This window comes from Kogia breviceps, chromosome 1 (assembly GCF_026419965.1).
Source record: "Kogia breviceps isolate mKogBre1 chromosome 1, mKogBre1 haplotype 1, whole genome shotgun sequence".
Taxonomy (NCBI): domain Eukaryota; kingdom Metazoa; phylum Chordata; class Mammalia; order Artiodactyla; family Physeteridae; genus Kogia; species Kogia breviceps.
The window spans coordinates 164,321,662-164,336,566 of NC_081310.1; the positions used below are offsets into that span (position 1 = coordinate 164,321,662).

General features: G+C 37.8%; 1 protein-coding gene across 28 annotated transcripts in view; it reads right to left on the minus strand.

The window, feature by feature from the left end:
- Positions 1-14,905, minus strand: part of MAST2 (microtubule associated serine/threonine kinase 2) — a 237,250-nt gene that overhangs the window by 80,425 nt on the left and 141,920 nt on the right. The gene's annotated exons all lie outside the window — the stretch shown is intronic.

Below are 14,905 nucleotides of genomic sequence, written 5' to 3' on the forward strand. Positions count from 1 at the left end.
CAACAGCCTAAGAAAATTATATGTCTATTTCCTTTATAAGCATGCATATTTTAATTCTATACAATTTTAGCAAGTTTAATTAAAAAAAATATCATGATCAAGTTGGTCTGCAAACTCCTGAAGGATCCTGAGGCCCTTTCAGAAGGACGGCAATGTCAAATCTATTTTCATAAGAATACTGAGACGTTATTTACTTTTTTCACTGGGTGACATTTGCACCGATGTTACAGCAGCAATAGTGGGTAAAACTTCTGGCACCTCAGCACAAATGGAACCAAAATAGTTCTAATAGTCAATTGTATTTTTTGCCACCACTCACTTGCAGTTAAAAAAAAATCTTAAAAAAAATCTATATTGACTCAGAATTATTTGTCAAAGCAATAAAAATTAGTAATAAATCTTGACTATTTTTAAAATACTCTGTGTGACACAATAAGAAGTATGCGTAAAACATTACTTACTGCTGAATTATCAAAGTACAATGACTATCTTGAAGAAGACACTTGTGCTGTTGGTTCGCCTGTCAGCCACTTTTTTCATGAACATCATTTCACAGTAATTCAGACTTAAGTATCTGCAAAGACTTTCTTGAAATGAACAAAATAAGCCTATCACTTTAATAAACAACTGATAGTATTTGTTGCCAACGATAAAATTCGACCTTTTAAGTAAAAATCAGATTTTTGAAAAACTTTATTAGAGTTTGACAGCTTCCCAATATTAGACTTTTCTGATGAGAGTGATGGCAAGATTAGCAAATGTGACTTTTTTTATACTGTATAACTGAAATGTATCAACATTTCAGAGAGAAAAGGTATATGATAAAGTTTAAGAGGATTTAAAGAAAAACTCAAAGAAAGTTTTAAAGAAAAATTAAGAAATTTTATTAATTTTAAAAAAGACCTTTACTCAAAATTTAAAAGAAAATTATTATACTCAAGGGAGAGACTTTAGATATACTACTTTTTAAGGTCAAGGGAAAAAAAACAAGAGTGCCTGCTCTCATTGCTACCCCTGAACCGAATACCAGAAGCTCTGGCCAATGAAAGTAAAAACAAAACTCAAAAAGCTGAGGATAGGATAGAAAGACATGAAACTGTCAGTACTTGCATATGTGAGCAATAACTACACAGAAGACAAATTACCAGTCACAATAATAATCAAAACACTTAAAAAAAATCTGATGGTAAGAAAGTCAGCCAATAAAATCAATAATGGGAAGATGAATTTCCATGGGATAGGAGTCAATTAATAGAAATCTGAAAAAGACTTGCAAATACAGAATGTTTTAGATCATCAGAAGTATAAATGAATAACATAAAAAATTTAAAAAATTAATGAATCAAAACTGGTAATAATGGAACAAGAACAGTTGAATATGGGAAAATTTAATTCAATGTTTTATAAATAAAAATTGTAAGATATTGAATTATAAGATACTGAATGGATGAATGGATAAAGACAAACACACACATACACAGGAATATTATTCAGCCATGAAAAAGAATGAAGTCTAAAAACTATAATTCAAAAAGATATATACACCCCTATGTTCACAGCAGCACTATTCATAATAGCCAAAACATGGAAACAACCTAAATGTCCATTAACAGATGAATGGATAATGAAGATGTGGTACATATATACAATGGAATACTACTCAGCCATTAAAAAAAAACAAAATAATGCCATTTGCAGCAATGGTTGCAATTAGAGATTATCATACTAAGTGAAGTAAGTCAGAAAAAGGAAGACAGATACCATACGATATCACTTATATGTGGCACAAATGGACCTATCTACAGGACAGAAACAGACTCAAGACATAGTGAACAGACTTGTGGTTGCCAAGGGGGAGTGAGGGAGGGAGAGGGATGGACTGGGAGTTTGGGGTTGGTAGATGCAAACTATTACATTTAGAATTGATAAACAACAAGGTGTTAATGTATAGCACAGGGAACTATATTCAATATCCTGGGATAAACCATAATGGAAAAGAATACTTAAAAAAGCATGTCTCTATGTGTGTAACTGAGTCACTTTCCTGTACAGCAGAGATTGGCACAACATTGTAAATCAACTCTACTTCAATTTTTTTTTAATTAAAAAAAATTTTTTTTTAAAGAATGAAGTCTTGCCATTTGTAAAAACATGGATGGACCTTGACGGCATTATGCTAAGTGAAACAGTCAGACAGAAAAAGATAAATAGCATATAATCTCACTTTTATGTGGAATATAAAGCAAAGAAACAAATATGTCTGAGCTTATGGATATAGAGAACACATCATCGGTGATTGCCTGAGGCAGGGGGTGTGAAGGGCTGGGCAAAATGGGTTAAGGGGGTTGAAAGGTACAAACTTCCAGTTATAAAATGAGTAAGTCATGGGGATTTAATGGACAGCATGATGGTTGTAGTTAACAATAACTGTACTACATATTAGAAAGTAGCTAGGAGATGGAGTGGATATTGAAAGTTCTCATCATAAGAAAAAAATTACAACTGTGTATGGTGACAGATGTTAACTGGACTTGGGTGATCATTTCGCAATATATACAAATATTGAATCATACACTGTACACCCGAAGCTAATATAATATTATGTCAATTACACCTCAATCAGATGAGGTGAACTCTAGCTTTAACACAATCAAAAAGACAGTACTACGGAACCCACTCAAAGACGCAGTGAATGGATGGCTGTGTGAGCTTACTTCCTGGACCCTATTTAGGACCATAGTGCAGTGGCCTAAAGACAGAATTACAGCTAGAGAGAAAAAAAACTGCAATATAATGAGCTTCACTGTAAACCACAGACACTACTTAACAGTCTAATCCACTGTCCTGGTCTTTCTTCTATACAAACTTCTTGTAAACATGTAGATTAGGAAGAACATACCTCTTTCAAAAATAATTAGTAATTCAAAAGGAACTAGCACAAAATCTATACAAAGATACTATTAAAAATTAATATCCAGGATGTATAAGTAAGTCCTACAACTCAAAAACAATAAACAACACCAGATTTTAAAATGACACAAATAGGCATTTCTCCAAAGAAGATATACAAATGGCCAACAAGCACATGAAAACCTGCTCCATGTCACTAATCATTAAGGAAATGCGAATCAAAACCACAATAAGATACTACTTCATACTCATCAGGATGGCTATTATAAACAACAACTATAAAAACAAAATAACAAGTGCTGGCTAGGATGTGCAGAAATTGGAACACTTATGCATTGCTGGTGGGAATGCACTATGGTACAGCTGCTGTGGAAAATAGTAGGGTGGTTCCTCAAAAAATTAAACAAAAAATTACCGTATGATCTAGCAAATCCACTTCTGGGCACATGCCCAAAAGAACTGAAAGCAAGGACTCGAACAGATATCTGTACACCATGTTCAGAGTAGCATTATTCACAACAGTCAAAAGGTGGAAGCTACCCAAGTGTCCTCAACAGATGAATGGATAAAGAAAATTGTGGTATATACACACAATGGAATATTATTCAGCCTAAAAAAGGAAGGAAATTCTGACTCATGCTACAACAGCAATGACCTTAAAGACGTTCGTTATGCCAAGTGAAATAAGCCAGTCACAAAAGAACAAATGTTTTATGATTCCACTTATATGAGATGTCTAGAGTAGTCAAATTCATAAAGAAAGTTACGTAGAATGGTGGTTACCAGGGGCTAGGAGAGGAAGGAATGGGGAATTAGTGTTTAATGGGTACAGGGTTTCAGTTTGGAAAGATGAAAACATTCTGGAAATGGATGGGAGTGACACTGCACAATAATGTGAATGTACTTAATACCACAGAACTATACACTTAAAAATAGTTAAAATGACAAATTTTATGCTCTTTATATTAAGTCACAGTTAAAAATGAAAATAAAATTTAAAAACCATTTTAAAAGAGAAGAAAAATAGAAGGGAAGGGAAAGAAAAAGCAAAAGGATTCTAAACTATGGGATCTATCCTTTGCAAAGTTGGTTTAAAATCAATTAATATATTATACCATATTAATAGAATAAAGGACAAAAACTATATGATCATCTCAATAGATGCAGAAAACACATTTTTTAACAAAGGTCCAATACACATTCACAATAAATGCTCTCAACAAACTCGGAAAAGTTAAGGGAACATCCTCACCCTGATAAAGGGCACCTATGAAAACCTCACAACTAACATATTTAATGGTGAAAGACAAAATGCTTTCTTCCCTAAGAGAAGGAAAAAGGCAAGTATGTCTGCTTTTGCTTATTCTATTCAACAGTGTACTGAAGTTTCTTGCCAGTACAATAAGTAAAAAATAAAAAATAAAATCATCCAGGATGGAAAAGAAGAAGTAAAACTGTTATTATTCACACATAAAATGATCCTGTATATGGGAAATCTCAAGGAATTAAAAAAAAACTACTAAAACCAATAAACAAGTTTGGCAAGATCACAGGATACATGAATACACAAAAGCTAACTGTATTTCTATATACTAGCAACCAACAACCTGAAAATGAAATTAAGAAACACTTCCACTCACAATAGCATTAGAAAGAATAAAATTCTTAGGAATAAATTTAACAAAAGAAGTGTAAGACTTGTACACTGGAAACTACAACATACTGCTGAGAGAAATTTTTGCTATAATCAAGCAAAAAGAATATCTAGTGTTGGTGAAGATGTAAAAAAATGGTCCCTCAAACATTGCTGGTAGGAACATAAAATGATACAACTTTCTAAAACGTTAGGGTTTCCTTTGTGGCACAGTGGTTAAGAATCCGCCTGCCAATGCAGGGGACGTGGGTTCAAGCCCTGGTCCGGGAAGATCCCACATGCCGCGGAGCAACTGAGCCTCTGAGCCACAACTACTGAGCCTGCGCTCTAGAGCCCGCAAGCCACAACTACTGAGCCCATGCACCGCAGCTACTGAAGCCCGCATGCTTAGAGCCCGTGTTCCACAACAAAAGAAGCCACCATGATGAGAAGCCACCACACTGCAATGAAGACCCAACACAGCCAAAAATAATAAATAAATAAAAATAAATAAATTTATATATATATATATTTTAAAAACACTAGGCATAAACTAATCATACAACTCAATTCCATTCCTAGGACTCTACCCAAGAGAAATGAAAACGTATGTCCACACAATGACATGTACACACATATTCACATCAACATTTCCTCATAATAGTCCCAAACTGGAAACAATTCAGTTGTCCATCAACTGAAGAATGAACTAACAAGATGTGGTCTATCCATACAATGGAACATTATTAAGTAACAAAAGGAATGAACTACTGATGCATGCTACAACATGGATAAAACTCAAAAACATTACACTAAACCTAAGAAGCCAGAAACAAGAAAACTACAAGGAGTATGATTCCATTTATATTATGTTCAGGAATGGCAAATTTATGTAACCAAAATCACATCAGTGGTTGCCTGAGGCTGGGAGAAAGAGTAGGATTAACTGCAAATGGGCACAAGGAAACATTTTGGATTATGGAAATGTTCTAAATTTAGATTCTGGTGATGGCTGCACAATTTTATAAATTTAGTAAAAACCATGGATAACTTACAATTGGTGAATTTTACAGTATGTAAATTATATCTCAGTAAACTTATTTTTTTTAATTATGCAGGCTCCTGAGTGTGCATCTGATGTACTTAGTGAACCTGAGAATCCTCCCTCCTCTGCTTCCTTCCTGAATAGTTCAGTCTAGAAACCATTACATAATGATGATGGCTGAGTAGTCGGGGGTTGGGGGGACGGTGCCTAGCATGGGATGTCAGAGACTGATGAGGGTAAGGAGGTTGTCCGCTTGCAGAGAACAGTGTTGTCAGTTTGGCATAAGGCATTGGAGAGCCAGCAAGCTGAGTAGGGCAAATACACAGGAAGTCAGTGCTTACAAAGCCAGACTGGTTTCATACGGGAAGATATTATCAAGTAAGTACATAGAGGGTAATGGGAGTCAGGTTTCTCACTATCAAAGGAGTTACAAATATGGAAATGGAAAAAACTAGAATGAACTAGAATTGGAAGTAAAGATGTCAATGTTAGCTTATAGTTCTCAATATATAGAGATCAAGAAATTTAGAAAGATATATACATGTTACATGTATACATTCTCTGGGAACAGTGAACCCGAATATCAGCAACCATGCCTAGCACCCATATCTTGACTTTTAAAAGGAACCATGTTCCTTGGAGAAATGACTAATTCAAGGGCCAGGGCAGGGAGGGCACAAAATAAGCCAGCCAGTATCATCTTGACAGGCCAGAAAGAGGAAGTTCCCAAATAATGATGGAGACATGTCAAAAAAGACAAAGAAGCCAGTATGAAGAGACTCCCCTTGACCAAATATGGTACAATTTGAGCATCAAAATATATAATGACATTAAGAGATTATAACCCATTAAATAAAATAAGAGCCCACTGAGTCATGATGATATAATAAAATAAGTGAAAAAATGAACAGGAAGAGGAGAAAGCTTTTCTTTACAGTGCAATTTCAACTGATGAATGTAGAAAGGATGCTGGAATTAGAAAAATACTATTTGGCAACCAGCACAGTATAATAACTCAGTCAAGAAATATAAATGGATGCTAAAAACAGTGGGTTAAACTTTGGTGAGAAATGGGGTAGTTACATAATTTCAAGAACCTCCCCACAAAATAGTTATTTTATTTTTTAAAGATTTATTTATTTATTTTTGGCTGTGTTGGGTCTTCGTTTCTGTGCGAGGGCTTTCTCTAGTTGCAGCGAGCAGGGGCCACTCTTCATCGCGGTGCGCGGGCCTCTCACTATCGCGGCCTCTCCGGTTGCGGAGCACACAGGCTCCAGACGCGCAGCCTCAGTAGTTGTGGCTCACGGGCCCAGTCGCTCCGTGGCATGTGGGACCCTCCCAGACCAGGGCTCGAACCTGTGTCCCCTGCATTGGCAGGCAGATTTTCAACCACTGCGCCACCAGGGAAGCCCCCCCACAAAATAGTTATTAATTACAAAGGGAAAACGAGTAACTTTACAGCAGAGAAACCTAGCAGACACACCTTAATCAGTGATCAAAGTTAACTTCACAGTGATGAGACAAAATGAAAGCCTGTATCACCTAATAGGACTGAAGGAGAAGAAAAAACACCATCCTTTTTCAGGAATAGTAATGTTCCTGCCAAAGATGCTGAAGGGGATCAGAATATGCCTCCCCAAAATATGCTACTTAGGCAAGGATTATTTTAAACTGAAGATAAGTGAAAATCAACAGATACAGGAAGAATTCTCTGCCTTCCCCTTATCTGCCTAAAATCCAGCAAATATTCCTTTGAGGAAGGTGTTCCTTGTACCAGGTAGAGAAGAGCTATGATGCATTTGTGTAAACAGACTTTATCTTCCATTAGTTTCCCCATATATTTCCTAGTTACTTCCCCACAATTTATCATCCCTTGAAGCTCAAACCTTCTTTCCTTTGTTAAAAGGGTATATAAGCTTCGGAGTCTAACCACTTCTTTGAGTTTAATTTCTTTTCTGTGAAATCCCATGCATGTAAATATTAATAAAAATTGTATGCCTTTTCTCCTGTTGATCTGTCTTTTGTCACAGGCCCCCAGGCACCGAATTAAGAGGGTAGAGGAAAAGGTTTTTCTCCCTAGCAATGCCCACATCTAATACTGAGGAAATATCAGACAAGCCTAAATTAAGGGACATTCTATCAAATAACTGGCCTGTAATTTTCAAAAGTGTCAAGGTCATAAAAGTTGAGAAAAGACCACAGAATTGTTCCAAATTGAAGGAGACAAAAAGAAATAATAAAATTATAACACACAATCCTGGAAAAAATATAAAAGACATTACTAGGGCACTTGGTAAAATATGAATTAAGTCTGTGAATTAGATGATGGTATTTATCAATGCTAATTTCCTGATTTTAATAGCTGTATTGTAATCATAAAAAATCTCTGTGGTAAGCACACTCTAAAGTATTCTGGGGTGATGGGATAGCATGTCAGGAACTGATTGTCAAATGGGTCAGGTCAAGGGTTGGCAAACTCTTTCTGAAAAGGGCCAGATAATAAATATTTTAGGCTTTGAGGGCCATGTGTGGTCTCTGTCACATAGTCCTTTAAAAAAAAAAAAATCCCCTCAATGGTAAAATCCATTCTCAGCTCATGCATGGGCCACACAAACACGGGTGGCAGAATGCATTTAGCCCACGGCGTTTGCTGACCACTGGTTTGGGGGCTGGAGGGTTCTTTGAACTATCCTTGCAATTTTTTTTTTTTTTTAATCCTTGCAATTTTGAAATTATTTTTTAAAAATATTTCTGCTAAAGTCCAGAGCAATCACCTGAAAAGTTCTGGGAATGGTTGTAATGGAGATGAATAAGGCCGAAAGCTTTCTGTATGAAAAGCATTCTCTTTTTCTCCACCACATGCTGGGAACTTTCCTACTGCCAACTTGGACCTATACTCCTACTCAGAGGGCCTAGTATACAGCTGAATGGAAAAATGGGTGCATCCACTTCAATTTCCTAGAAAAGGAAAATTACTTCCTTCCACATAAGGTTGGGAAATAAATTATTCATCCTTAAGGAACATTTTAGCATGACTTCTTTTAGTTAGCTACTCTGAGAAACCATTTCTCACCCATCAGATTGGCAAAAATTCAAAAGCTTGATGATACATTCTGTTGACAAGGCACAGAGAAAATAGACACTCTCTTACACTGCTGATGGAAATACAAAATGATATAACCACTATGAAGTGAAACTGGTCAATATCTAATAAAACTATATATGCATTTATTCTTCAACTCAGCATCCCCAATTCTAGGAGTTTATCCTGAAGATACACCATGAAAATTAACTCTTCTATGCCAAGGATCACTGAAAATTATCTGTGTCTCTCTTTCTCTAGTGTACTAGTTCCTCAACAGAAGGACTCTCTAAGCCGCAACCTATCCTATCTATCAAGACTGGGAAAGAGACTGACCCTAGTCCCCGAGGCAGTCAGGATAAGCAGTGGCCCCTCCTCCCGTAGCATCCAGAGGCATGAAAGAGAAGCTGCTACAAGTGGCCCGCCTAAAGAAACTTAACAAATAACATTTATCTTCTGCAGCTGCCTGGCTCCTGGGTTCCTGCTACCTGGATCAGTTTTTACCTCTCCGAGCACCTACATAACAAGTCTGTATGACAAGGTGCCTGCCCCAGGATGACTACTAGGAGCCAAAAGAGGAAGCCAAGGTTTTGCTCAGCTGAGCATTCAGTCAGCAGCTACTAAAATGGCAAGCCCCACGGGCCTTCACACAGACGAAAATCTCCAGTTGTACTTCTCTGGCTAAACAATCTTCACTACAAAGCAGTAGTTATAAAACACCTACCAAGAAACTGGTGACACTCAGTGTCAGGTTGAAGGCCCAGGAAAGAGTCTAATTAAGTTGACTCAAGAGTAAGGGTACCCAGGGACTTCCCTGGTGGTCCAGTGGTTAAGACTGCGTTTCCACTGCAGGGGGCATGGGTTCGATCCCTGATCAGGTAACAGATCCCGCATGCCATGCAGCAAGGGCAAAAAAAAAAAAAAAAAAAAAAGAGTAAGGGTACCTAATAGGATCACAGATGTAGAAAACAATCTTATAGTTACCGGGGGTAAAGAGAAGGGAGGGATAAATTGGGAGACTGGAACTGACATATACACACTGCTATATATAAAATAGATAATAAGGACCTACTGTATAGCACAGGGAACTCTACTCAGTACTCTGTAATGACCTTTATGGGAAAAGAATCTGAAAAAGAGTGGATATATGTACATGTATAATCGATTCACTTTGCTGTAGAGCAGAAACTAACACAACATTGTAAATCAACTATACTCCAATAAAAATTTTTTTTAAAAAGAGTAAGGGTACCTAACTGTACCCTAGGGTAACACATAACAAGGGGGAAATTCCTCGTGTAAGTATTGTATCTAATAAATGGAAAAGGAATGGGAATATCACCTTTTTTGCAAACTCCTAATAAAATAAAGGATCTAAGTAATAATTATCAATGGCCACTACTATCAAAACAAGGGAGAAACCTGACATTACCTGCCTCCTAATAGCTGTACACTGCATCAACTACCGTATTAAGTATGCTTCCCCAGGCCCCCAAATCAAACCAGAATCAGATCAAGCCCCCAGTTTTACAGGAAATATAGAGGTCCTAAGAACATGTTAAATACCTTTCAGGGATGCAATCAGCAAAATCCAGAATGTGGGAAAGTAAACAAGGACAAACAACTCAGTTGCTTCAACAAATGAAACACAAGGAAAAAAAAAAAAAAAGAGAATGGGATACCTAGATTGAAAGAAACTTTTAAAAGTAGAATGACCAGGGACTTCCCTAGTGGCACAGTAGTTGGGAGTCTGCCTGCCAATGCAGGGAACACGGGTTCGATGCCTGGTCTGGGAAGATCCCACATGCCACGGAGCAACTGAGCCCATGCGCCACAACTACTGAGCCTGAGCTCTAGAGCCTGTGAGCCACAACTACTAAGCCCACGTGCCACAACTATCGAAGCCCAGGCGCCTAGAGCCTGTGCTCCGCAACAAGAGAAGCCACCACAATGAGAAGCCTGTGCACCACAACAAAAAGCACTCCTCGCTTGCCCCAACTAGAGAAAGCCCACACACAGCAACGAAGACTCAGTGCAGCCAAAAAAAAAAAAAAAGTAGAGTGACCTTGGACTTCCCTGGTGGTGCAGTGGTTAAGAATCTGCCTGCCAATGCAGGGGACACAGGTTTGAACCCAAAACAGACAAAAATAAAATAAATAAATTTATTTTTTAAAAAAGTAGAGTGACCAGACATCCCAATTTGTCCATGACAACCCAGGTTTATGCCTGTTGTCCCGGTATAACTGTCAATAGAGTCCTCTTTCAAAAGTTTCCTAGTTTAGATAATAAATTATATGGTCACCCGACCTAAGAGATACAGTAATCAAATGAACTGTGTTGGCATATTTGGATATTCATTTTAAAAAAACCATCATAAAACATTTGAACACTGGATATTTGATGATATTGATAAATTATTATTAATTGTCTTAGGTGTGATAATGGTAATATGCTTATGTTTTTAAAGAGTTCTTACCTTTAGAGATACAAACCGAAATATTTACAGATGAAATGACATGGGATTTGCTTTAAAATAATTGAGTGCGGGGGGAATAGGTGGGATATAGATGAGATAATATTGACCATGGGTTGATAATACAGATACTGGAGATGTAAGACTACTCTCTCTATTTTGGAATATTATGGAGATTTTCCATAATACAACGTCTAAAAAAGAGAGTAAGTTTCCCAGAAAACAAAATTTTCCTACTTCCAGAAACAGAAATACCCTAGAAACCTTCAGCTTCCTGCTCTTAATCCAAGAACAAGCCTTTGACATCTTGCCCAATACAACTATATGTTTATTCAGAGTCAGTGAAGCCAGGATCTATGAATAATTCTCTCCCATATAAAGTTTTCTAAGGTTAAATCACAGCTCGTATTCTTCATTTCTTTACCTTTCCATTAAAAAAAGAAAAAGTACTTTCCCTTCCCTAACAGGAGAATCACATCTGAATATACTCTCAAGCTGTTCTTTCCCTTACATGGTGGAGGGGGGGTATGGGGGGTGGGAAGGGGGTGAGAGGGGGGAAACACCTTGAAACCTGTTTTGAGGACTTTTCCCACTGCCAAAATATGGCCCAGAAAAGAATGTCATTCAGTGTTTCTTGTTTTAGTCCATGTCCTGGTGTGCCCCAACAGGCCAGTTTTAGCTGCAATAATTAGTGAGCCTGCGCAAGAGGGCAGGAGAGCACCCAGCTGCCACTGCCTTATCTTAGCCAATAACAAAGCTTCCATGGGCAGGACATAATGATAAGTGATACCTAGAGCTACTCAAGGGAAAATTAGAATATGAGAAACCTAACGGAAGCCAAAGGAAAATTAATGGAAGCAACATGAAGTGTGAGGATCAGCAACATGTGAATTTTCTAACAGAAATAACAAAATAACTGCTATAGCAACTATAATTGTTATCCTGAACAATTTTACATGTGTTGACTCATCTAATTCTGACAGCAACACCTGATGTGCTTTAATAATGTAGAAAACTGAGACAGAAAGAAGTGAAGTGATTTGCCTACAACAGGGACAGAATAAGAACAAGTTCTGGAGACATTCCTCTTTTAGAGTTACTTTGTAAAGCAGTTTTAAAAAAGACAGATAAGACAAGCAGGTGTTGGTAAAATGAAAATAGTGCTTTCCCCTTGGTAGGAAACAATCTTGACACTACCAAAAAAGGGTTTCAAAGGCTGCCTACTTTTGGAGGAGGCCCATAGGAACACCTGTCCTTTGCCATAAAAGTCTACAGAAAGCTTCTCACACATGTGACACAGGAGGGGACAGCGGACTGAATTAGTCCCAGCTGTAAACTTCAGTAGTGAACTTCTTGTTGCTGAAGATATTCAACCAAAGAATAGCTTTTTCACTAGAGACTATATGAAAAGAATTCCTATGCAGTAGGCAGTAGGCTACAGATAGAACCCTTCCAATACAAAGTTCACTCTAATGAGGATTTCTTGCTGCACTTTAGGGCCAACAAAGACGATGGCAATTTAAAACTGAACCAAAACCTAAGCCATTCTATGTTCCAGGAAGTTGCCAAGACCAAACTTCTATCCCCAGGAGGTCTACAGCTCCAATGAATGGCCAAAGACACAACTGCCTCCTCTCTCTAGGGGCATCAATTACACCAAGGACCATATCTAGTACTCCTTCAAATAGGTTCATATCAACAATGCAATATCCATGTCTCACCACCAATCAGCAGGCTAGAATCATATTCTTAGAAGATGTACAAGGTGACTAAATGTTCAAGGTTAATTAATTCAACCCAAATCACAATCATATTTATTATACCTCTTAAGGTTGATCATACCCATCCAGGACACTTGAGAGCTAGCATCAAGGCCTGTCTATAACAGACCCATCCCTTCTCATCAAGGAAAAAACGGAAATGTAGTATAAGAGTTAAAGTGGGCATCATTTTAAAACCATGTCTTGATTGTCCTTCAAATTACTATGGACAACAATTTGTAAGTCCTAAGTCATCACTAAGATGCAGTCAATAAAAGGGTTAAGATTCTGAGCAGGGCCAGTTCTAATTACTATTGCTAGCCCTTTTGGGCAATGCAACCAAAAGCCTCTACAGTTGTTAGTTTGCTAGGGCTGCCATATCAAACTACCACAGATTTGGTGGCTTAAGCAAGAGACATTTATTTCCTACCAGTTCTGGAGACTAGAAGGTGTCAGCAGGGTTGGTTTCTTCTGAGGCCTCACTCCTTGGCTTATAAATGGCTGTCTTCTCCCTCTGTGTCTGTGTCCTACCTAATCCACTTTTCTTATAAGTACACCAGTCATATTACAACCTACCCCAATGACCATATTTAACCTTAATTACCTGTGTGAAGACCCTATCTCCAAATACAGTCACATTCTAGGTACTGGGGGTTAAAGCTTCAACATACGAATTTTAGGGGGACACAATTCAGCCCATAAAAATAGTTATACTCCATGGAAATAAAAGACATCCCAATATGGCCACTGTATGGTGGCAGTATGTAGATCCTAGTTCCCTCTTTCCTGGGTCATCTTTTTTTTTAAAATTTATTTATTTTATTTATTTATTTTTGGCTGCTTTGGTTCTTCGTTGCTGTGCGCAGCTTTCTCTAGTTGCAGTGAGCAGGGGCTACTCTTCGTTGCAGTGTGCAGGCAACAATAGAAGCGGTGGCTTCTATTGTTGCAGAGCACGGGCTCTAGGCACACAGGCTTCAGTAGTTGTGGCACGGGGGCTCTAGAGTGCAGGCTCAGTAGTTATGGCGCACGGGCTTAGCTGCTCCGCGGCATGTGGGATCTTCCCGGGCCAGGGCTCAAACCCGTGTCCCCTGCATTGACAGGCAGATTCTTAACCACTGTGCCACCAGGGAAGCCCCATCCATTTTTAAATAGAGGTCAAATTCACTGCCAGTAGCTCTAGAATTTTCTTCACTTATTCACATTGTTTACTGGAATCATTTTTCTCTTCTTTCAACCTGTATTTGCTCAATTGCTAAATAACAACATGTTTATTAGGCACATGTATGTGGTAAGGATTTTGTAGAATTTAGGTTCATCACTGTGTTCATTAAAAACTGATTCAGTCCTAGATTCTGAATGTGGATTCAGAGAACAAAACTAAATTAGTGGATGACAGCAATGAGCATGGATAAAAGAAAAAATGGAATGACATAAGCCTAAAAGAGGAACAGAGGTTTTCCAAAGAAGGTAATAAAGGTAATGGCCAACCTCTTAAAGTCAGATCACCCCAGGGCTCAATCCATTGACATTTCCTCCTTCTCAACTCACTGGATGATCTACAAACCTAATGATTCATTTCACTTATACGCTGACAATTCCTAATTACAGCTCTTTAGCCCAGACCTCACATATGTCTAACTGAATGTCTAATTAGCTATCTCTTGCAGTTTCTCAGTCTCAGTTCATGGTAACTCCAATTTTCTAGCTGTTTAGCCCCAAATCTTCAGTTATCCTTAACTCATCTTCTCAAATTCTGCATCTAATCCATCAAGAAATCCTATCAATTCTACCTCCAAAATACATCTGCAAATCTGACACTTCTTACCACCTGCACCATCATGGGTTCAAACCACTGTCTCTCACCTAGAATATAACAGTAGCCTTCTAACTATAAGCATAGTGATTCTTTTCATCTAAGTCAGATCATGACATTCTTCTGCTTTAAACCCGTCAATAGCTTCTCATCTCGCTGAGCATAAAAATAAGAATCCTTATAATGGCT